Source organism: Ursus maritimus, unplaced genomic scaffold (assembly GCF_017311325.1).
Source record: "Ursus maritimus isolate PB19 unplaced genomic scaffold, ASM1731132v1 scaffold_4, whole genome shotgun sequence".
Lineage (NCBI taxonomy): Eukaryota > Metazoa > Chordata > Mammalia > Carnivora > Ursidae > Ursus > Ursus maritimus.
In genome coordinates this window covers 75,144,459-75,170,165 of record NW_024426552.1, presented here as the reverse complement: position 1 = coordinate 75,170,165, position 25,707 = coordinate 75,144,459, and the positions used below count along the sequence as shown (strand labels likewise).

At 41.2% G+C, this 25,707-nt stretch overlaps 1 protein-coding gene and 1 pseudogene across 1 annotated transcript in view; both read left to right on the top strand.

Moving 5' to 3' along the window:
- TPRG1 (tumor protein p63 regulated 1) overlaps positions 1-25,707 on the top strand; it is a 207,473-nt gene that overhangs the window by 9,905 nt on the left and 171,861 nt on the right. The window lies entirely within an intron of this gene.
- LOC103676163 lies at positions 1,331-16,972 on the top strand (annotated as a pseudogene).

The following is a 25,707-nucleotide window of genomic DNA, read 5'->3' as shown; positions in this document are numbered from 1 at the left end:
CTTGCCCAGCCGAAGGTGGTCCATCTAACCCCCAGCAGGTGCTGGCTTGTGAAACACAGGGCTTCATTTATGTCTGAACAGTAGCTTCCCTGAACTTCTGGACACCTGGAAAGTGTGCTCTGCAGTTGGCTCCAACACGGGATTGTTTAGACTGCCTGGTAGCAAGGCAGGCAGACTTCTTTGGGGTTGCAGGCAGAAGGTGTTGACAGTCGCTCTCAGGACAAGCAGGTCCCTGACTAGCTGCTTGCTGGAAAGAATGTTTTAAGTGAGCTTAGGGTTCTAAATGTCTCCTTCAAAAGTACCTGATTGCCATTGGGAGGATTAAAACAGGAGAATATGGAATATGTGAATTAATTACTCTTCTTCACTGATTTTTTTTTTCTTAACGTTTGGCAGCACACTTTTCAAAAATCTTATTTTTTAGAATCTGTTTTTCTTTTCTTTTCTTCTTCTTCTTCTTCTTTTTTTTTTTTTTTTTTTTGCTTCTGAACAGCTGTCCAGAATGCTGATAGACTGGCAACGTTTCTTAGCATGATTTTATGCACATTCTTTAACACTTGTTGGCTCACACATTAGTCCTTGCATTCAAAAATCTTCGCTCCTACATTCTGTAGAACAACATAATCTCATAACACAATAGCATCATTTTAATAATGTCAAATCGGGTATTTCCATCTTCCTGTAAAGGAAACTGCAATTAAGGTAGCACCTTTAGCATTTCTTATCCAAGAGAGGTGGAGCAATATCTTAAGATATCAATCTGTTTTGTTCTAGCACTGTTTCCATCTCCCCTCCCTCTCTCTTCACCCCTGTACGCAACTCTACTTGATTGCCTCAGGGGAGGCGCTGAAAGGGCTGAACTCAGAAATAGCCTGCTTGTCTTTCTGACATTTGTCATGGAAAAGCCTAAGCCCTCAGGCGAACTTTGAGAGTTTTTGTGAAGAAGGTAAAAGGTTGGTATTTAAGGGTATAGACAAAATATTTTGGCCAGAAGCAAGCAGAGGAGAGAGCAGAGTATTCCTCCGGGCACTGTGTACAGAAGGGAGGGGTTGGGGAGAGAAGGGGGAGAGAGAGAGAGAGAGAGAGAAAAGCAGAAATAAGCGATGATTCAGAGAGTTCTGTGGTCCAGAGAGAAGGATCCCGCCCCCTACTTCCCAGCAGCACTAATGGAATGGTAACTAGACCCTAAAGAGGAAATGGCTGCCTCGTTCATTGAATACAATGTGAAAATTGATACACAACAGCCTTGTAAGAAAAATTCCCTTTCCCCAAGAGTGACAGGGAAACACTGGGGAGTTACCAGATACAACGGGCTATGCAGCATGAGACAATGGATGCAGCTACCATATGGACCTATGACTATGAATCCATTGCCATGGCGCTCCCACCTTGCTACCACCTCTGGACTCCTAACTATGGCATAAACTTGGGAGAAACTGGGATGGGGGATAAGTCTCAGGAAGAATTGATGGTAAGTTTGTCCACCAACCCAGTGGAGTAGAAACTCAGGATAGAAATACTACATTGAATGATGGGTTTATAGTACACCTTAATGTGTGAAATGAGAGGAAAAGTTGCTATAAAATCAAGAGTTATTTTTCTCACTTAAAGAAAAAATTAAGGTAAATTAGCATACAGTAAAGCTCATCCTTTTAGTACACAGTTCTGTGAGTTTTGGCAAACATTCCGTCTTGTAACCACCACCACCATCATAACAGAGAAAGGTCCTCTCACTCCCATAGGCTCTCTAGGACTCCTTTGTCCCTCTCCTCTGGCAACCACTTATCTGTTCTTCATCCTATAGTTTTGGCTTTGCAGGATTGTCCTTTAAATGAAGTCATGCACTATTGAATTAATTACTCTTTTTCACTGATTTCACTAGAGTTTCGAGTCTAGCTTCTTTCACTCAGAACAATGCATTGAGATCCATCCATGTTGTTGTATGTGTTGGTTTGGTTCCTTTTTATTACTGAATAGTATTAGATACATGTACGTAGCATAGTTGTTTCCAGATTTGGGTGATTGCAAATAAAGTTGCTATAAACATTTACACGGTTTCATGTGAACATAGGTTTTCATTTTACTTGGGTAAATATGTAGGAGTAGATTGCTTCATTGTGTGGTTTATGTTTAACTTTATAAGATACTTCCAAATTGATTTCCAAAGGGGCTGTAACACTTTCCTTCTCATCAGCAGTGTAGGAGGAATTTTACTTTGCTCGACTTTGTATTGTCGGTTTTTCTTAAATGTTTTGTTCTAATGAGCGTGTAATGGTATTACATTGTGACTTTAATTTGCCTGGCTTGTTCGCCATTTTTATATTTTTGGTAAATTATCCATTCAAATATTTTGGCCACTTAAATTTTTTTTTTTATTTAATTATTGAATTTTGAGAGTTCTTTATATATTCTGGCTACAAGTCCAGATATATTATTTGGAAATGCTGTCTCCCAGTCTGTGACTATTATGCTTTTATCATGAGTTTCAAAGTCCAAAAGTTCTTATATTTGATAAAGTCCAATATATCCAATTGTCTTTTATGGCTTATGCTTTATCTAAGAAGTCTTTGCATATTTTGAAGGTTACACAGGTTTTTTTCCTCCCTTTTTCTTCTAGAAGTTTTATAGTTTTTAAATTTAGGTCTGTGATTCATTTTTGAGTTAAGTTTTACATAAGGTGCAAAGTGTGGATCTAGGTAATTTTTTTGATTTTTGTTCCTTTGGGTTTTTTGCAAATGGACACAGAATTGTTCCAGCTATCTGTTGAAAAGATTACCCTTTGTTGAATTGCCTTTACGCCTTTATTGAACTCCATTGACCACATGGGGGGTCTGTTCTTGGATTCTATTTTGGTGCACTGATCTATACCTCTAACAACCTTTCTCTAACACCAAACCGTTTTAACTATTACAACTTTATAGTAAGTCTGGAAATTAGGTAGTATAACCCTTCCAGCTTAGCCTTTCCTTTCAAAATTGTTTCATCTTTTCTTGTTTCATCACCCTTCTTTATAAATTTTAGAATCAGCTTGTCAATTTCTAAAAAAAAAAATCTTACTGCAATTTCAACTGGAATTGTATTGAATCTACAGATCAGTTTAGAGAAAAATTAACATTTTAACTTGCCGATAATTTGAAAGATTTACACTTAAGTATTTCATGCTTTTTGCTGCTATTGTAAATACTACTTTTTTGCATTTCAATTTCTAATTATTCATTGTTGGTATAGAGAAATATGATTGACTATATATATCCTGCACTCTTGTTAAACTCATGTATGAGTTCTAACAGCTTTTTTGAGTATTTTTTGAGATTCTTTCTTTACCTGTTACCTATGAATAGAGACTCATTTCTTCCTTTCCATTCAGTATGTCTTTTTTTTTCCCCCCTCCCTTGACTTGTTGCACTGGATTGTACTACTGGTACACCTGGTACTTCTGGTACTTCTACAAAGTAGAAGTGGTGAGAAAAGAAATTCTGGTGTTGATCCTGGTCTTAGAGGGAAAGCATTTAGTTTCTTACCATTATAGTATGATGTTAGCTTAATTCTTTTATGGGTGCCCTTTATCATGTGTGTAAGTTCCCTTTATTCCTAGTTTACTGAGAGGTCTGTTTGTTTTTTTTTAAATCAGGAATGAATGTCAAAATTTGTCAAAAAGTTCCTCTAAGCCCCTAAGATACTCTATTGCTTTTTCCTCTTTATTCTGTTGATATGATATGAATTACATTGATTGATGTTTGAATGTTAAACCAGCCTTGCCTTCTTGTGATCAACTCTACTTAGTCATGATGTACCATCCTTTTCATATGCAATTAGATTCCATTTGAAAGTACTTTATGGTAATTTTTACATCTATGTTCATAAGAGATACTGGTGTATAATTTTATTCTTTCCTCCTTTTTTTTTTTTTTTTTTGTTTGGTTTTGGTATCAGAGCACTGTTAGTCTCATAAAATTAGTTGGAAGATTTTTCCCTTCTACTCTATATTCTGGAAGAATTTGTGTATAATTTGTATTATTTCTTGCTTAAGAACTTTTTTTTATGATGAAAAATATCCAGATGTTTGTCTGGATTTATTAAATTTTTTTTTCCTTGCCTGACAGGCAGCTAAAATACCTAAACCCTTTATTACATGAGGAAGTTTCAATCATGATAATTTTACTCTGGGGTATTTTGGGAGACAACTAGTGAGTGAACCTCCACTGGCACCAGCCCCAGGGCAAGTTTTGTTGATTTCTTAGAGTAGGAAATTAATTTGTTGGGCACAGAATTTGTACCAGACATCTAGGTGCTGTGTGTTCAGAATGTCTATTTTGCCTCCCTAAATTAAGCAGTAAATACTAGTATTTCTCCAACTTTATAGGTGAGAAAATAGTACCTTATGAAATCTGGTAATTTTCTTTTTATGTGAATGTGTCCAAATGATAGCACTACACTCTGTTTTTAAAAAAGGCTCTGGTGTTCTTTTCTGATTTTAAAAATAATTCATGGTTGTTATAGAAAACTTAAATAAAATTTATGGACTATTTTTATTTTTTATAGAGACTCCCAGTCTTACTTCCATATGCAGCAAAATAGTATTTGGAGAATAAAGTGAGAAATGTTTTTATATCCCTATGCTTTCAAGAGCCTTTTCCCAACCATCCAGGCAATAAAGATAACTTTTCTTGAAAGAAAAAGACAATACTTTGAGAAAGTAAAATGTATGCATTTTAATTCCAAATCTCTTCTTTAAATAACTAGAGCTGAAGTCTGGAGAATTTGGATCACTGAATTTACTCCATGAATGACACACAGAATAAGAGCTCTCCCACGACACGCAGCTTCCTCCAAATAAGAGTTTGATGAGAAGGAAGAAGACTAGTGATGCCAGTGGTAGATTTGGGCTTGGCCTCTGTCACTGGGAAGGTGTCCAGCATTCCATTTTTCACTTTGTAGAAACCCTAATTCCTAGTATTTGGCCCAGAAGGGTGGGTGATAGAAACTCTAGATTAAGGGTACATGAAAGCCCAATAAATTGTTGACTGGATTCCTCAGATGTAACCTTGAGGGGCTGCAAGACTCATAGAAAAATCTCAACTACAATAGAACTGTTGAGCTAAACCACAGCTGTGGCTAAGTGGAGACATAAGGGGTACTTTATTCCTACCTAAGTTCTCTTTGTACATGAATTAGGAATTCCTGTTTTTGTGGAAGTAAAGAAAGCGACCACTCATCTTTGCTTCATGTCACCCACACTTAGACTTAATTGTAGGACACACATGTACTCTGTTTGGTGGGAACTTGGGGTTGTCTTGTCCAGCTCTGCTTGAAGCAGGATGCGTGCATTCAGTTTGGAGCAGGGCTTGAAACTGAGGAGGAAGAAAAGCAATTTCTGTAGTAAAACCACTATTTTGATCTTTGATAATTCTTGAGTCATTTCTCAAGTAGATCGGATCTTGAGAGGAGAGAGGAGTGTTATTTATTGCCTTCCACTGCAAACTTCAACATGCTGATTGGTACATGGGCTGGGAATCTTGAGAAATAGTCCCAGGGACTAATATTTGGAGGCTGAGCTCCAGGGGAAAATGAGCCTTATACAGTAGCTAGGGCAATAGGTGTAGGCTTTAATACTTTGGTAAGCCAAATTCTCTTGGATCTTTGACTTAGGTGTTTGGCAGTGGCTCATATTTTAATCATAGAGCTGGATTTCCACTGGTATGGATCGCTATAGCTCACCTTGGCTTAGATTTGTCCAATGCAGTTGTGCTTCATTATACAAGCCTTTAAAATATTAATGGTTGACCATTGGTTCCCTGCACTATTGGTGGGAATGTACAGTGAGGCAGCCATATGAAAAATGGTATGACAGCCCCTCAAAAAAGTAAAAAATAGAATTAATATATGATCTAGCAATTCTACTTCTGGGCATATACCCCAAAGAATTGAAAGCAGAGTCTCAAAGAGATAATAGTACGCCCATGTTCATAGCAGCATTATTTACCATAAGCAAAGGATAGAAGCAACCCAAGGGTCTATTGACTGGCAAATGAATAAGCAATATACGTACAATGGAATATTATCGAACCCTAAAAAGAAGGAAATTCTGATACATGCTGCAACATGCATGAACCTTGAGGACTTTATGCCAAGTGAAATAAGCCTGCCATAAAAAGTTAAATACTACACGAATTCATTTAAATGAGCTATCGAGAGTAGTCAAATTCATAGAGACAGTAAGAAGAATGTGGTTGCCAGGGGCTGAGGGGAGGGGGAAGGGAGAGCTCTGGTTTAATGAGGATAGCGTTTCAGTTTTGCAAGGTGAAGAGAGTTCTGGAGATGAGATGCACCACAGTGTGAACGTACTTAACACTACTGAACTGTACACTTAAAATTGGTTAGGATGGTAAATTTTCTGTTATACATATTTTAACACAATTTAAAATAAAAATAATAAAAAAAACACTAAAAATAATCTTCTCAAAGAGAAGTTAGACTTGGCTGTATCTCCTTTTCCTGTCATATCAGTTTGCCTGTCCTCTGAGATCTCAAACTTTCCCTTAAAGAGCACTCTTATCTCCAGTTCAAACCGTCTTGCTTCCTTTACCGGAGGCAAAGTTTAATACAAATCCTTCATTGGAAGGTACACTCTCAGGCAGGAAAGGTGAGAGAAAAGATGGTGAGGAGGAATGAGGTAAACAAATATAAGGCAGTAGTCACTGAGCCGGCCACCTCTTCATGAAAAATCACCAGTGGTTGTTCAGTCACTTGGGTCATCTCTGGTAAGAGGTGGGGAGAGGAAGTTATTTGCCAGCTCCTTGCCACCACCTGTCACACAGTAGTCAAGTTTCTTATTATAGAGAGACACCCTTGTACTTTTAGGTTACACAACCTGGCCCCTTTAAAGGGATAGTACTTAGGGAAGCCAGGTTCCGTGTCCTGTGGGTTAAAACTGTATCCAAGTTCCAAAGTGGGAGAAGGAACAAGCATCTTTATGGGTCAGGTCAGGTCCCAGTCCTGTGGCCTGGCTGCTGGAGATACTCTGGTTGTGGCCACAGCAAGCACAATGGAGGCCACACTAGCAGATGAGGGAGTGCTGGGGGTGGCAGTAGCATTAGAGCTCTCCATATGTAAGTGGCCAAGTATCTGGTCGGGGAAGCCACTGAGAACCTATGAGACGTAAGAGGGTGTATTAACTGTGCCTAACACAGAGACCTACTAGCAGAAAATACAGTGAGTCAATAAGAGATGATGTCTAGCCTTGGTGTAAGTATGGATCTGGTGGAGGGACATGTTCAAAATGGGACTATCCAATGCTGGGAGTTATGCACAGACCAGATCTTGTCGAAAATAAAGGCAATCGGAAAACTCAGAACTCATGACCTCATGACTTTGACAAGGGAAGAGTCCCTAGATTAGTAATGGCGAGTAACACTAGCTGCCGTTACAAACCCTCCAATATTGGTGTTTGCCAGAGGCAGGGGCAATAACCACTATGTGAAGCATGCCTGCTTCCAACGGGGTGTGGAAGGTGATGTTGCTCTTACCCAGCACTGAAGTACCAGGAACACATGTTCTAAGTAAAGCTGGATATGGTTAGGTGTCAGAGGCTGGGTGGAAGAAAACAGTGACCTGATGACTAGGCCTGCTACCACTGAAAATTTCTAAACTTTGGGGGGGGGGGGACAAAAAACAAGGAAGTCACTCTCTGAAGAAAAGAAAGAGTTGAATATGCACAAGTGAATTCTCCCACCTACGATTAGGGCAAATATCCTTATTCTTAATTAATCTAATCCTAAAAAATTTTGTTCTCACTAAGTTTAAGTATCAAGATGTAGACTGCGGACAAAGAGATTGGTAAGGCTAAACAGAAGTAGATACTAATTTTTCTCTTTATTCTCTTTTAGTCAGGTTATCTGCTGGGTCTTGGCAACAGCTCTGTGTATCTTAATGTTGCAGACCTTGAGAGAGATCTAGGTATGTCGATTTGACTGGGATCTTGGTTCAAAGTGCTGGGTATTTGCTTGTGTTTTTTTAATATTTTGAGTGTGTGGAACGGGCATTGTGATAACGTTTGTATATATTAACTCCCTGGTGTTTTTAACTAGTGGGACATGAGAAAGACTTGATTGGATTAACTGAATTTGGAAGGCCCTTTAAGTAATTACCCCTGTTCTATTAGTAGAGAGCTCAGCCTGGGGGTGATATGGGAACCCATGCTCTGCTCAAGGTTCTTAGCCAACCAATCCTCTGGCTGAAATGAAAAAGAAATAGGAAAGATTTTGTTTCTCAGCACAAAATTTGCAATAGCTAAGGATGTTAATTTGGGAACCTCAGTTTCTCTTTGAGAATTTGATAATGGGATGAAGTTCTTATTGCTCAAATCTGGGACATTTTAATATTGTTTGAATTTTTCGGGGTTTTTTTTTTTTGGAATCTTTAACAGTCGATGTCATTGTCTATATATTGGTTGATGGGAATGGGAATAATTTGGAATAACAAGAGGACATTTGGTCTAGAGTATAGTATGAATTACTTTTCTCACCCATTTGAGTGTTTTATAGACAAAAACTAAATTGCTTGGTCCCAGGAGGATATACAAAGAAACAGGTTGGTTGACTTGGGGGGAACTATCATATGAAGGTGGGAGGCTGGTCTCTTCCCCCAAGGACAGCAGCCAATCTATCTTCAGAGGTGGCATGTAATAAAGATTATAAAATGGTTTAAAGTCTTTCCCACATTACAAGTTTGATAATAAACGATATCCAATTTGAATTATACACCACCTTGTGATTTAGCCAGGACAATGGTAGCTACCCTTTACTTCCAAAAAAAGAAAACTAAGACAGAGGTAGTAAGGGTTTTCCAGAAGACATGTATCTGCTTTATGGTCTGTAAATTATTTGTCATTGATAATCCTGAACTACACTGCCATATGGGAGATGGCCTAGGAACAGAGACCTGAAGATGGGATTGGAATCAACATGGATGCACAGGGCAAATGTTCGTACCTAAAATTCTGTATGGTGTATCTATTTTTAATTCAATATGCGTTTATAGGATACAGTATCTACAATGCATATTCAGGAGTCCTACTACACACAGGACATTGAACTAAGTATTGAGAAATATACTGAGACAGAGACCAATCCTTGTCTTCTAGAGTTCACCATCTAGTTAAAGCTGTAAGACAAAGACATTATGACAAAAAGTCACATATGTTCTCTGCCGTAAGAAAGGCCTAAAGAATTATAGGTATTCTAGTTATGGAATATGAACACTTCCATCCTGAGGTGACCAGAGCAAGTTTTATGGAAGTTAATCCTTCCGAATCTTTCTTATTCCCATCTACGTGGGCTTCAAATATTGTCACCAACTGCCGACATTGTTTGGCCTCCTTAAAATTATTCCAAAATTTATTTAGCTGCTACTTTCCCTTATTCATGCATATGCTCACTCAGTCATTCAATAAACAAAATTTTGAGGATCTAAATGGCTTTAGATGACAGAGACACAGCCAGCATCACCATTACCACAACAACCTAGTCCGTGTGTGTCAAAGAGCTCATGGAGGAATAAAAACACGCCTCCCTCCAAAAAAAATCTAATGCTGTTAACCCAGAGTGTGGCAAGAGCTGTGAGAAAGATAAGAGCAGTCTATTCTGCATTCACATAACATGGACACCCAGCCAGAGCCGGAGCCCAAGAAAGTCTTCCAAAGAAAAGTAATATCTAGGTTTAGACTTGAAAGATAAATGAGGGTTCATTGCTAAATGGGCCCAGAGAGGCAAGAGTGCTAAGAGGGTTCAAGAAATTTTGTCTAAATTATAGCAGAAAAAGCAAACCTAGGGCTTCAAAGGGGAAGGGGATGGGGGAATGGGATAGGCTGGTGATGGGTAGTAAGGAGGGCACGTATTGCCTGGTGCACTGGGTGTTATACGCAACTAATGAATCATCGAACTTTACATCAGAAACCAGGGATGTACTGTATGGTGACTAACATAATATAATAAAAAAAAAATTAAAAAAAAAAGCACACCTGGTCAATCTTGCTGGTGTGGTTTGAATGATTTCAGGGTTTTGAAATTTTTCTAAATTTTTCCCCTCTTCACATATCCCCAGCAGAGCCCAGGTCTTGTTGGGATCTTTGCAGTTTCAAATGATTGTGGGGAGAATGGGAAAACGTGAGTAGTGACACATTTATTCTGTAATAGAAAAGGAGGACACTTGTAGAAATGCTAAAGGTAAATTATTAGACTGTGCGGTACAGTATGAGCAGCAGTATTTTATCCGAGTGAGATAGGTGACAGTAAAGACACAGATCTATACATTTTTATCTTCCTAGAGGATGAAACCACAGGACTGTAGGAAGATTTTAACTAATTATGAGTAGATTCTGTCAGTTAGGTAGAGAACCCTGAGACGTGTGGATCTTAGTGCCTGAAAAATCTTTTTAAATAGGAGAGATCATCTAACTTAGGTATCAGCCCTCGTGGCAAAGATAACACTGAGTTTACCACACAATTTTCGCTTCCTGGATTTGCTGAGACTACACTTCTTAGCCTAAGGTTTGATTAGGACTGGGTTTTATTGGACTGAGTCTTGGTCAATGGGATGTGAGCAGAAGAGATGCAAACCACTTCTAAGCTTGACCTTTAAAAATAGCTCATATATTCTATTTCCCTTTCTCTTCTTATGGTGAATCTGGAAGACAATATACCTATTGTAGCTAAAAGGTAGAAGCAACTTGAATCATTGAATGATGGCTTAGAAGAACCACCAAGTACAGCCAACCTCCATCAGGCTATAACATGAGCAAGAAGTGAATGTTTGTTGTGTTAAACCATTGATATGTCGATAATTTATTATTGAAGCAGAGCCTTGTCTGTTCTGATGAATGTACCCCTCCTCCTAGAGGTCTTCCCATGCCTGCTTTTGTATTTCATGGGGGCCATTTATGACACTAAGGCTTGGTAACTCATTTGGCATAGGAAATGAGAGAGCAGGAATCAAGAAAACTATTTTTGGGTTTGTGTAGGTAAAAGTTGTGAACTGAGATGGAATTTTTCAAGACAGGCCAAATGAAGAAGAGTAGGTTTGAGGATTAAAAGTATGAAATTAATTTTGGACGTGTTATATTAGAAGGATTTTTAGCTTTGTATCATGGTCGATCTCATAAATATCCTTGAGGGCAAGTATTGTGATCTTACATGTTTAATTCCCTGTAGTATCTAGTAACTATATACTGTTTGTATTTGTTGATGGGTTGGTTTCTTCACTGGATCAGCTGAATTCTGGAGGAAATTTTCTGACTCCTTGAATCAATGAATTCCTCTGAGAGCTGTGAATATGGTTATTTTTTTTTTTTTTTTTTTTTTTTTTTTTTTTTGTGGCTGGAATTATCTTGAGTTGTCCACACACTCAAAGGAAGTAACGTGTTTACATCACAATAGCATTTATGCTGCTTTACTTCTTGACTTCCTCTTCCCCCCAAATCTACATTTTCTTGAACAGTTTTATGCAGCACGCTATCGCTCTTTGTAAAGATATTTCTCATTAGATAGATTGTAAAAGCCAACACCAAATGTCAAGTCCAAGTTTGTTGCACAAGCAATTTGGAAGGTCAGAACGATCTTCACAAGATGCGTACCAGCAGCTAACTCAATTTTTGTCTTCCCCAAATGACTTTCCTTGTGAAATCTGGTTTTCACATCTTCCCATGCTTTTCCCTAAGGGCCTGCTTTTATATTGGAAAAATAACCAGGAGGAAGTATTTTAGAAAAGTCATTGTTTTTATTTTTCTTTGCAGTCTCTCAGATTGTACCTTGGTGTTTTTTCCTAGAAGAGTATTTTGCACAGAGTAAGTACTAAATAAGTATTTGTTGACGGGTTAAAGATCTTGGTTTGAGCTGGAGGGAAATGTAGGGATCATCTCGTCCGATCCTGTCTGTTTACAGATGAGAAATCGAAAGCCTAGAGAACTGAAATGTTTTGGCCAAGGTCACACAGCTGATCAAGTGCAGACCTGCCGCTATTACTAATGACGCTACTCCTTTAATTATGTGCATAACTTAGCAGTTTCACAAAGCCATCATTTATCTCATCTGTGAGGTAGGAAACACAGACATAATCAACACTTTTGGTTTTTTAATAAAGAAGGAAATCGAGGCCCAGGAAACCCAAGTCAAACAGTTGAATGATCTTATTCATTTATTCTACGAATTGTGATTGAGCCCCTATCATGGGCCAGGCTCTGTTCCTGCTTTGTTCTAAATATGAACAAAACAGACAGAGTCTCTGCCCTCCTTTTACTGGGGAGAAAAAAAAAAAGAAGAAAACACTATAATAAGTAATGGGTGAAACGAGCGAGCTTGCCTCCTGACTCCAATCCAGTGGTGTTTTTCTCTACCTCCTTGTTAATTGATTAAAAGCAATGAAATTTCTGATTGATTCCTTAATTCTCTTGTACTAAGGCAAAGTAACCCCGTTAAAGGATTTCTCCTGTGAAGAATGCGAAGCATTTTAGGTGCAGCAATAAGAAGAGGGCTTCAGAGAGTTATATCATTTTATGTGCTCAAGAGAATATGGGGAAATATCAGTCCATGTTCTCTTTCTCTCCAGTTTTGAGATGTATGATTGGTCTGTTACAATAATAATAACAACTGAATATTGGCACAAGAAATAGATTTGATTCAGTGGGTAACATTTGACAGCCTTAACTTGTGAAACGCAGCGAAGCTCTTGCAGGAAGCTCCAGCAGAATATGTAATACACAAGAAGGTATTCAGGGGACAGGGGAATAAAATCAAAGGAACCTGCTCCCCAATCTGTTTCATTAAATATGAAAATTAAAATGCCTTAACAAAATGCTTTCTCTCCCTCTCTCCTCCCAACAAACAAAAGCTTTGGTAGGCAGCCTGAAATTGCTCATCAAGGAGAAAGACCAGACTGATTCTAAATGGCTTCTTTTGAATGAAGCAATTAATGCTAAAAGGAACATGTTGTCTCCTCAGCATTTGTAAGGTAAAACATTCATTGTACTTCCTGGCACTCTATCAAGCCTCTCCTTGGCCTAAGCCAGTAGAGAAATGGTTTGCTGCTTGTGCTCTTGACCTCTGGTCATCAGGAGGATTTGGCTGATTGACTTGACAGCAGTGATTCTCCTTAGGACTAGGGATGTGTCTGGGAACTATATTCCTGGATCCCTCTTTCTCGGACCCTGACTTGCTGGCTTTGGCAGGTCCCTCAAGGCTGGCATCCCCTCCATTTACAAAACCGAGATGTTGCCTTCTGATTGTTAGGTTCTGAAATTCAGTAGAGTAACGCAACAGGGTGTTATCGTGATTGTGTTTGTTCTGGCGACTCAGCTTTTTCAAGAACATTACCTTCTTAAAGGTAACTTTTCATTGGCTCACTCACTAATTCATGCATTTATTCAGAACACATGAATTAATGAGGTCTGTGTATCCAACACAGTTGGGAATGTTCTGGAGGAGGGGCACAGACTAAGACATGGTGCCATCCTCAAGGAGCGCTCAGTTTAGTGTGGAGGGCAGGCAGAGACTCCTTACGACAGTAAAACGTGGTGGCTTAGTAGAAGGGCAGCTGCAAGGTGCACTGGGATTATGAAGGGGTGGTGGGAGCTCTCCCTGCACAGGGAGGGCTCTGGATGGGGCTGGAGACGTCGATGGCCAGGAGGGCTTGGATTTACTTTCGTGCAACCCCTGCCACCTGCTCCCCTCAAGTGGAGACTTCCTCTTTTACTTGTTTCATGTGTACATATTTCTTATAAGAGGTTTTTAGAACAAAGTGTTTTATTTAAAAAATACAGATGAACCGTATGAATGGTCTCTATTAATTTACTTAACGCTCCCTTAAATAATCCTAGTAGCAGGAGGCAATGTCCTCCCCATTTTAGATAGGAGGAATGTATTTATCTTAAACATTTGTTATTTCATGGTCAGTGCGAAAAATAATGGTCCTTATTTCTTCCTCTATGAAACGAACCTACTGAAGTATTCTCACGTTCAGTTTGGGAAGGTCAGTAATTGGCATGAAGCAAGACAAATATCTGTGGAATGGCTGCATGATGACCGAGATTAGACCTATCTTTGTATAGAATACTCATTTTAAAGCAATTGTAACATTTAATTTGTTAGTCTGAAAGTGAAATACACTTTCTGCCAAAGCGATGCTAGATCGCCGAATGAGATCCTAGGTGATTCACTTTAATTCAGTTTGGTAGGTGGTGATCTTTCAGGTACCTGCCCATGCTTAATTTTGCTTATACTTTTTGTTTTCCAATCTTGGATGGTAAAGGTAGATTTTATTCATTTCATTAATTTCGATGCAACTACGTCTGGAAGTTTTCTCAGACTCAACAAGAGGCGTTATTTTTTTCAACATTTGCTTTATGACCATGTGGCATAGAAGGGGGAGAACCTGGATTCCTGAGTCAGTGACAGAGGTTCAACTTTTTGTTCTGCTACAAGCTAGCCCGGTGACTGTGGGCACTTTTCTTTCCTCTCCTGGTTTCAGCTTTCTCAGGTGTGAAATGGGGTACTAATCCCAGCTGACCTCCCCTTATTGTTGAGGATCAAAAGAAATGATGGAATTGAAAGTGTACTCTGAACTACGAAGTGCTGTATGCCTGAAGGTGCTTATTACTCACTGAGCCCGGGGCCTGTCAGACCATAGGATCTTTTTCCAGGCTTGTTTATGCTTGATGAACACTCCCTGCAACCTGCCTGCTTTTTGAGGTCTGCAGAGGGGGGATTGGCAAAGAAATAAAAAGCTACAGCTTTCACGTAAACAATTCCTCTCCCACTTAATCCTTCTTTGGACTCCCTATTTGTATGTCTTCTTAATCACAAGGCTCAAATGAAGCAGTCCCTTCCAGTCCTGCTTGAGGATTCCGGGGGCTTGAGGGCCTCACGTTTCAGGGATCCAACCCCTCCTTTGCAGAATTCCTCATGTCAGACCCTTTTTTCTTTTCCAGTTAGAGATTTCATTGCCTGCTCAGAAAATGGAGCTTCTGGCTTTTTAGTTTTGTTTTGTTAGATTTTTTTGGATTCGAAAAAAATGTCTTTAACAATCAGCAAAGTGCTTCTGCAAGAACATCACGCTGACGGCAGTCCATCTTTCTTGTCTCCTATCAAATTCACTTTCCTGACCAAGTGCAAGGTGGATTGCTCCCTGCCAGCACTATAGGCTCTGCTGTGATGCCTGGAACAGAGCTCGGCTACTTTCCCTAGCTCGCAGCATCATTATAGATAATAAAAATTCTGGAAGCAGGACTTTGCTAGCAGTTTTGGTTTGGGGATGATGCATGAGACGGAGAGAAGTCCATTTCGGGTTATGAGGTGCTGACACCAGGAAAACGCCTTGTTCCAGATAAAATAAGTCAATTTGACTCAGAAGACATGGGGAGGGTAGAGCTACACTCTTGCAAGGTGGCATGACCTCTTTCTAGTATCATATATATATTAATTATACCATTCTGCTTTCAGACAGAACTTGAAGGTTATACTTCTGTCTTTAGGTGAGGGAAGCTGGTCATGGAAGCAGACAATAGCTGGACTCCCAGCTTCACCACTTACCAGCTGTATGATAATGGAACCAATCTGCATTTATTTATAAAGTGGGAATTAAAATGCCTGCCTCATCACTCCTTGGTATGTTGTGAGGATTAAATGACGATGCTTGTGCTTGATGCTTTCTGATTTTTAAAGCACGTTCACATGAGACGTGGCCAGTATGTCTTTAAAAACACATGTTTTAGGGGCTTTGATCTGTGTCTGGATCCCATTCCAATTATTTGCTAGCTCTGTGACCTTGGACAATTTGCTTAAACTTACTGAGCACAGGTGTCCTCATCTTTCAAATGGGGACGACCATACCAGAGGCCGGGCAGAGCGGGCAAGGAGGTCCTGTGCCGTGTGGAAGTCACTGGTGTCACCTGCCCGCAGCCAGCTTCTCCACGTGCGGTTCTGTGCCCTGCCTGCTCCAGCCCTGCTCTCCGCCCTCCCCTGCCCTGCCGGGGCCACTCTCCTCCGCAGTGTCAGCCCCTCAGCCCCGAACAATGCAAAAGTAGCCGTGCTAGGGGCTTCCGGAGGAGGAATCGGGCAGCCCCTTAGTGAGCCGTCTGACCCTGTACGATATTGCTCAGACACTCCGAGTGGCCTCAGATCTGAGCCACATGGAGACCAGAGCAACCGTGAAAGGCTGCCTCGCACCCGCGCAGGTGCCAGACTGCGTGAGAGGTTGCGATGTGGTGGTTTTTCCAGCAGGAGTCCCAAGGAAACCAGGCAGGACAGGGATGACTTGTTCAACACCAGCGCCCCGATTGTGGCCACCCTGGCTGCTGCTTGCACCCAGCATTGCCCTGAGGCCATGATCTGCATCATTTCAAATCTGGTTAACTCCATCACCCCAATGGTAATGGAAGTTTTCAAGAAACATGGAGCATACCACCCCAATAAAATCTTTGGCGTGACCATTCTGGACATTGTCAGAGCCAACACTTTTATTGTAGAACTGAGGGGTTTGGATCCTGCTTGAGTCCATGTTCCTGTCCCTGGCAGCCATGTAGGGAAGACCATCACCCCCTGATCTCCCAGGGCACTCCCAAGGTGGACGTTCCCTGGGACCAGCTGACAGCCGTCACTGGAAAGATCCAGGAGGCCCGCATGGAGGTGGTGAAGGTCAAAGCTAGAGCAGGCTCTGCCACCCTGTCCTTGGCTATGTGGGAGCCTGGTTTGTCTTCTCCCTTGTGGAGGCAATGAACGGAAAGGAAGGAGATGTCCAATGTTCCTTCGTTAAGTCCCAAGAAAAAGATGGTGCCTGTTTCTCCACACTGTTATTGCTGGGGGTCGAGGGCATCTAGAAGAATCCAGGCATCTCCCCTTTCAAAGAGAAGATGATAGCAGAAGCCATCCCTGAGCTGAAGACCTCTGTCAAGAAGGGAGAGGAGTCCGTGAAGAAGATGAAATGAGGGAGCAGCTAGCGAGTGGTCCGTCTCCCTAACTCGTGGAGACATTATATCCCTGTAAAGCCATCTCCCTCTGCTTTGTGTTTCAGTTGCGTTAACCCCGAGTGTCGTGTTAAGGTCGCCGTCCCTTCCAAATCATGGGTCCATCTGTTAGTGTGTCAGTAAAAGCAGGCTTTGATTTTCTTTTTCAAAAAAAACCAAAAAACAAAAAACAAAACGGGAATGACAACACCAATGTTGAAGGGACATCTGGAAGGAGTAAATGCTACATGTGAGGTGCTTAGCAGGGTACCTGGCATGTGGTATCGCTCTCTACATCGTTGCTAGTTCTATCCTATTTGCTTTCTACCGAGCACTGTGAGGAGAGAACAGCTCTTATTCACATGGTGTCCATCGATAAATGGTTGGTAACTGGTGGCCCAGAAAGATGAAGTGCGTCACTCTCCTTAAATCCAGCAGGACTATCTTATAAAGCGACACATACACTTAGAGATTGCGACTACTGTTGGTTAGAATGAAATTGCATCTTCCCTTTGAAGCAGCTCACATCCTTCCAGAAGGAAGGGGAAAGATGCCCTAAGATTCCATGCTGTTGATTCATGGAAAGCCTCTTAGTCTCTCTCAGGTGTCCCTAGAGCCCGGGACATGTCCTACAGAAGATCTTTGCTTTTAATATTTCTGATCTACCTCGGAGGTGGGGAGAAGGGACTGTGGGAGTCTCAACCGAAACGGAAAATGAAGATACCCACGGGAAGTCACTCTCAGCAGCCAGGAAGGCACTGGCAATAGGAGACCATGACTCAGATGCCCGCTCCATCAGAAACCAGAGTCCCAGAGGGCAGAAGGCTGGAACCGGAAGGATCTCAGGAATCATCTGGGTGATTATAGATGGGGATAAGCGGAAGCCATTTACCAAGGGGAAATCGTAGCCGCCACGGTGTGTGCTGTTACCAAGAAGCCAAGTCAAATCTGATCCAGGACTTGGGCCTCTTCACTCCCGATTTAGAAAGTGTCACCTTTGCTTTGGAGGTACTGTAGGAAATCTTGACATGAACATGACACAATCCTTACCCTCTAAGCCAAAAAGGAGATAAAATACAGACACATGTGGCTGTGACCCCAGGTAAAGGCCCTAGGCTTTTCTCAAAGTAATGTGGAGAGTCAGAAAAACAAGCCTTACACACGGTTTGGAGAATCAGGGGTACGAGCTCACAGAAGAGGTGGGCTTCAAGCAGAACGCCGATGACCAGATGGTGGGCAAAGAAAGACGTGGATGCAATGAACGGCCCTAAAGCAAAAAGATGATCATTTCCGGGTGAGGTAGAGAGAGTCTAAGTTATTTTTCTTCCCTCAGCCTCAGTTTCTCATCAGGAAATGGGCACAGGTGTATTTCTCCTATGTGGTCCACTAATGTACATGAAAGCGTTGTGCCCAAATGCTCCCCCTTTTTCTCTCTTTCGCTCCCCACAGATCCCAAGAGGTAGTCCATCTTTTGTGCTGTCAGTAGTCCTGACATTTCTCCTTGTGGCTTAACAATTTACATAACACTTTGATCACTGGGCTGCTCTAAGGGGTGGGTAAAAAAAAATACCCTAAAAATTTAAAAATAAATAAATTTTGCACAATTGCAAGGCAGAGAGAGAGAAAATTCCTCTGAGTCATGCATTCCCTGTGAACTCCCTTTGCCAGAGTCAAACTCCTGTCATTGACTAACTGTCGTGTTTCCCTCCCAGAGGACTGGCTGCTGTGGTGCTCAGGTGACATTGTTATGCCAAAGGGTCCTCAGAGCTGAGAGCATCAACACTGTATAAAGAGAGGCAGAAGGAAGGAAGGAAGGAAGGGGTGCCTTAAAGAAAGTTGGGTAGAAGTAGGATTGCTAGAATTAGTAAATAAAAATACAGGATACCCAGTTGGTTTGAATGTTAGTCAAAAATATGATTTTTAAGTTAACTGTGTCTCAGTTATTACATAGGATATATTTAGACTAGAACGATTATTTATCTGAGATTCAAATTTAATGAGGCATCCTGTGTTTTATCTGGTAACCCTAAATAGATGGGGCAGGAAATAGCAATGGGGCTAAATAATAATAAAAATAATACATTTTTGAAGAAAGAGTTTATAGGGTTTTTTTTTTTTAAGATTTTATTTATTTGAGAGGGAGAGAGCACAAGGAAGGGAAAGGGAGAGGCAGAGGGAGAAGCAGTGTCCCCACTAAGTAGGGAGCCTGATGTGGGGCTTGATCCCAGGACCCTGGTATCATGACCTGAGCCGAAGGCAGCTGCTTAACCTACTGAGCCACCCAGGCGCCCCAGAATTTAGTTTTAAAAGTACCCTCGGAGGGCGCCTAGGTGGCACAGTCAGTTAAGAGTCCAACTTTTGATTTTGGCTCAGGTTGTGATCTCAGGGCCATGAGATGGAACCCCGCATAGGGCTCAGCACTCAGCGTGGAGTCTGCTTGGGATTCTCTGCCCCTCTCTCCTTGCCCCTCCCATTTGTGCACTCTCTCTCTCAAATGAATAAATAAAAAAGCCAGGGTGGGGGCAGGGGCTCAGGTTTCTTTTTTAGTTTTTGTCCTCACATTAACAAAAGGTAGGTGCTCTTCCTCTAGTTTTGGACGTGATGAACGATGAGGTTCAGAGACCTGTGACTTACCTAAGGACATGCCACAGATGGTGGCAGTGTGAGCATTCAAGCTCAGTTACTTCTCAAGCTTCTTATGTTGAGATAATTTGAGACTTAAAAAAAGTTGCAAAACTAGCAGAGTGCTCTTGTATCCTCTTTAGGCAACTCCTCTTTACATTAACACCTTAAATAGTCCTAGAGCAGTAATCAAAATCAAGGAATTAACATTGGTACAGTACTATTATTCACTAAAGTATGGACTTCATTCAGATTTCACCAATTTTTCCACTAGTGGCCTTTTTCTTTCCCAGGATCCATTTCTGAATCACTGTCAGTTGTCGTGTTTCCTTAGCCTGCTACCATCTGGAATGGTCCTTGGTTTTGCCTTGTCTTTCATTATCTTAGTGCTTTTGTCGAGTACTGATGAGTTATGTTGTAGGATGTCCTGCAGTTTTGGTTTGTCTGATGTTTTCTCAGGATTCCATGGAAGGCATTGGGAAGGCAACCTCAGAGGTGCCATGTCCTTCCCAGGGCATACGATGTGTTTTACGCTGGCATATTCTATTGGTGATATTAACTTTGACCACTCGCTAAGGATGGCGTCTGCCAGGTTTCTCCACTGTAAACTTACTGTTTTTCCCTTTGTGCTTACTAAATAGTTTTAGAGGAGATACTTTGAGACCATACTCAAATTCTGTTTCCACTTAAATTTTCACCCACCAATTTTAGCATCTATTGGTAGATCTCGCTTGCTGCCCTGCTTAGTGTGTTCCAGAGGTCATTTTCTAGTTTCCTCAGCCCTTCTACGTTAATTAATTAGAATTCTTCTGTAGGAAAGAATTGCAGCTTCACCCCGTTACCTCCTTGAAGCTCAGTTATTGTAATTCCAAGTCTATTGTTCTTTTCACTGAAGCACCGGTGAAGGAGAAAGTGAAAGAATTTGGGTTACTGTAAAGGAATGATTGCTTCAGATGTGCAGTGGAAAGGAGGTGGGAATAATTTTGTTCATTTCACAAGTATTGATCAAACACTTCGATACAAGGCATTGTATGAGGTACAGTGAAGGAAGGAGAAATGTACAAAAAAAAAATCCAAAGGAGGCTGATAAATCAGAGATTCATACTTAAGGTCCTTTTTATAAAAGGGATAATGAAACTTCTCAACTGAATATTGAACTGTAAAATGGTCACATCGATAATTATGACAAGAGCAAGTGTATCATAATGCAGTCAGTTATCAGGTCCTCATTGCACGGTCAGCTCTGTGTACTACAGAACATCTCCAACAAGATGATCGTGATGTATGTGGAGATCCCAGGGCCTTAGTTTGTAAGGTTATGTGCATTTTAGGCTTTTTCTCCTGATTCAGAGAGAAACACCCAACTAGAAGACAACCATTTGACTACCTTTGGGACCCATCACTCCCCTCCTGCCTGGAAGACAGTATGAGGCTTCAGAGAATTCAAGCATGTTCCTCATTAGGAAATTGGGAATTAGTTTATATATAGTGCCAGGAAGAGTTAAACTTCTATTTTTGGCGACTAGAACTGACCATACAGGCATAATCCCAGTGCCCCAAATATTATCAGACGATAGAAGACTGGCATGGTCAAAAGATTTCCAAACTATAGCATATTATTTTAACCAGTAGTCAATAAAGCTAAAGGGCAGCTTTACAGAGCACACTAATTATCCTTTTGTGTGAAGTGTAATGAGATCCAACTAGGGGCAAATATGGATTCTCCTTGTGTGGGTCAGTGGTTTATTCCTCTGTCTCCTATCAGAGTAATCATTTGCATATTCAGGCAGAATGTGGATTGTTTTGGACGCCCTTGTGAAGAATACTGATGTGAAGAGAACCTAGCTCCATTATACTGTCATTAAAAAAAAAATCTGTCCAACAGAACTTATATTCTAGCACAACAGACTTTCACTGATATTCTTCTTCAACTGCAGATAAGTCTGAGATTCAGGTAATAGCCTGCATTTTAGAGATGAGGAAACCGAGATTCTGTGCCATTATGTCACTTTGCTAACAATGGTGAATCTAGATCTTGGACCCAAATTGCCTGATTCTAGAAAGTTTGTTTTTAGCCTTACGCCATATTGCCTCTGGTCAGTGATATTCTTAAAATTCCTTATAACTGTAAGTAGAGTGGTCATATGACCCACTTTGCTCAGAATGGTTCAGATTTATACTTTCTGCCATGGCATAATTATTGATAGTATGACCTTCTACTCTAAACAAAAATAAAATAAAATGTCCTGTCTTGGTCAAGAGAACAACATAGGGTCACCCTATCCATAGTAAGCCTCAGAGAAATTCTAGCTGGGAATTCATGCAATCTTTTAATGTATGTTAAGGAAGTCACTAATAAACTCTCTAAGTGTTAAAAACTAATTATGCCAGGGGCACCTGGCTGACTCAGTCAGAAGAGCATGCTACCTTTCATCTCGGGGTTGTGAGTTCGAGTCCCACATTGGGTGTAGAGCTTACTCAAATAAAACATTTTAAAAGGTGTATTTATACCATTTAAATATATTATGGTGCGTTCTGATGTTGGAACAGTATGCACATATAACACACACATATACGTAATATTTAATGATCTGGGAAAAAAGCTCAAAAAAAGGCAAAATTACAGTAACTCAATTCAAATTGTATGTGCACGTGGTTATATCCAGGTAACAAGATTATAGATGATTTTCTTTTTAAAAAATATGTTTCTGGATTTTTCCAAATAGCCTACAACGAACACGTGAAAAATTTACAGCTAAAAATTATCTTTAAAATCTCTCATTTAGAATGAAGGGATTTCTTTTGACAGGAGAATATAAAATTGTCACCTCGGAGAAAGTAAGACCGCATAGATAGGAGCCTAATAACATAGTAATAATCCTTCTCACAAGCAGAGCAGAGCTTTACAGTCCCAAGAACTTTCTGATCATATTTTCTCACTTAAACTTCCGAAGAAGGCTTGTAGTCCGTAAGCTAATGCCCCATTTCACAGGTGAAGCCAACAATGCAGAGAAGATACTGAGTGAAGCAGATGTGGGAGCTCCAGGGTCGTCCCAGGTAAGGCCCTCCAGCGCTGGCTCTTACACTTTTCCTATATTGGTTTTTAAAGCTAACAGTGAGACCCTGAGCTAACAGTTAGAAGCTAGTTCCTTTGCTCATGCTGCCAGTCTCTCGTGTTGAGCACAGGGAGAGCAGAGCATATTCCTGCCACGATGTAACACGGGAAACGAAGAGAAGCTTTTCCTTTATTTAAGCGACATTTTAGCCAGCCATTAATTTCAAATCTCCAGCCATTCAAAAGAACACTGACTACAACTCTGAGACGGGTTCCAAGCCTGAATTTGTTGTGACTGCGTCTGCCGTATGATTTACAGTGACTTGCTTTTTCCCTCTGGTCCTGGATTTCTCCATCTGCAGAATGAGAACTTGTAACCAGATCACCCCTATGGTTCTCTCTGGCTCTGATAGTATGTGATTCCAGGCTTCTGAGCTTCGGAGGGAAAAAGTGAATTCCAAAGCTGTATTCCAGAAGCACCCTGTCTAACTTGGGCTCTACTTTTCTTTGCATTTGGAATCGGCCCAAAGAAAAGGTCATTTTTGCAGACATCTTGAGGTTGCGCTCCAATGTCCTCATTAAATAACAGGAACCCAGACTGGCAGGCCCAGGGGAATATTCAATCAAGGAGAAAAAGGCCAAGTCATTACCGGAACCCTATCATCAGAGCTGTAAACACAAGCATTCATTCGTGGGCTTTAGCTGAAAGCATGTTCAATCATGCTCTCTCCCTCCTTATACAGGTTCCGTTTGTCAAATGCGTGTGACCGTTCCGATAAGTCACCAGGGGTGGGAAGGGAGAAAGAGAAAGAAAGAAAATTGCAACCGTAAATAGACTCTGAACATAGAGAGATCAAAATAGACAGCCTCTGGCTTTAGTGGATGAGTCATCGTCGCAGCCCAGACCGCAAAAACAAGCGTGGCTTCTCTCCTTCGCGGCAGTCTTCCTGTCTGGAAAGGAAACACTGCTCTGATTGGAGATATTGGCCATTTCACAGACTTCAAAGCAACTTAGGCAACTGCACATACAAGAAGGGGGGCAGGTAAAATGATTTTCCAAGTACTTCTCTGGAGAACCTGCTACCAGCTCTGATTTGAAGATGCATGGAAACTTTCATCTTCAGCCAACACTGGTTCTTGTTTTGTGTTGTTTTAGTATGGTGGTCTTCATTTCTGATGTAGGGTACATATTTGTTTTTCTTCAAATAATAGAAGCTATTTTCCTGAGACCTGGTTTCTGGACACTGAGCCGAGCTCTGTGGGGAATGGAGAGATGATTTGACATGAGGACCATCTAATGAGGAAGTGGACAAGTACACCCATCACGATATTATGAAAGGAGATATATGCTGAAACAGGAAAAACACAAGGCCTCGGGGGTGGGAAGGAACCAGCAGTGGGCCCTGGTGAAGGGTCTACTAGAGTGAGAGACTGGTGTGAAGAAGGCCAACATGTGTTCAGGATTTAGCAGCGAGTCCAGGTTGAGCTTGATGCATCATGAGGGAGTAGAAGAAAGAAGAAGAAGGAATAAGGCTTGAAGGACAGATTGAGACCAAATCCGGAAGGAGTTTGAATGCCAAGATGCAGGTTGGGGCCTTGTCCTCTATGCTGTGGAGATGGGGAGGGGAAGAAGCAGAGACACTGTGGGAAAGTAACAATGCCAACTGTAGGGAGGAAAAGATGGGGAAGCAAGGTCAAGGAAGATCAGTAGGTACTCTTGCCATAGTTCAGGAAAGAAACTATGGCCCTGTTGGCATAATAAGAAATATATATTTTGTTTTTGTCCCTGGTTCTTGGCAAAAGAGTTCTTAAAACCCTTGTAATTTCTTGAATGATAGGGGTGATAAGAGCATTTTAAAAAAAATTAACACAGAACTCCTATAAATCCCTTGGAATTTCTTGAGTGATGAGGTATCTTTTTTTCCTAATGAGACAATTGGTAGTTGGGGGTCCCTAGATAACTTCAGTATGGGGGCTTGTCACCAGAAATATCAAGGTATGATTAGAGGGTTGGAACTTTCAGTCTCATCTCCCAACTTGGGGAGAGGGGCAGGGGTGGGATGGCTGGAGCTTGAATCGACCACCAGTGGCCAATGAGTTCATCAACCATGGCACTGTCATCAACCCTCCATAGAAGTCCCTCAACACGGGATTCAGTGAGCTTCTGGGTTGATGAGCACTCAGAGGTCCAAGGAAGGTAGCGTGCTCCAATGGCATGGAGGCTCCATGCTCCTTCCCCTATACACTGCTCTATGCATCTCTTCCATTTGGCTGTTCCTGATTTATATCCTTCATAATAATTCTGTGATAGTAAAATGCTCCCCTGAGTCCTGTGAGATGTTCTAGCGAAGTATTAAATCTGAGGAGAAGATTGTGGGAACCCCCTGAATTTATAGCCGGTTGGTCAGAAGTACAGGTGGTACTGGCCTCCGTAGTGGGGGCAGTTGGTCAGAAGTACAGACTGGCCTCTGAAGTGCGGGCAGTCTTGTGGGAAAGAGTTCTTAGCCTGTGGGACCTGCCCCAACTCTCTGTTGTTAGTACTAGAGAGCCGGGTTGTCGGTTCGTGTGGGGAAATCCTCCTACACACATTTGGTGTCAGAAGTGTTGTGAGTGAAACCAGCTCATTGCTCCCCACCTAAAATATTTCCTTAGATTAGAAAGGAGAGGATCTCCTTTGGGTGGAATAAATATGTCTGAACTTCTAATCTGGTTAGAGAGGATATCAACATAAAACTGTTCACCATTATAGTGTGTGTTAAATCGTTGAACTGAGGGGTCAGGGACACAGCTGTGGCCAGCTCAGTCTGACACAAACAAAGGAAGACTGCCTACTTTATGGGAATATGGGGCAAATAGGTTTAGCTGACCTACTCACACTGTAGGCTTTATTTGCTGCTTGGAGTTCTGAATACTGTATATTCAACCACATTTTCTTTCCAGCCTATGATTTCTTTCCTGCCTTGGTACCAGCTCTTGGTCTTTAGAAGGCAGGGGTGCTTAGAAGAAAGAAAAGCCACCTTACTGCTGGCTCAGCTTTGTT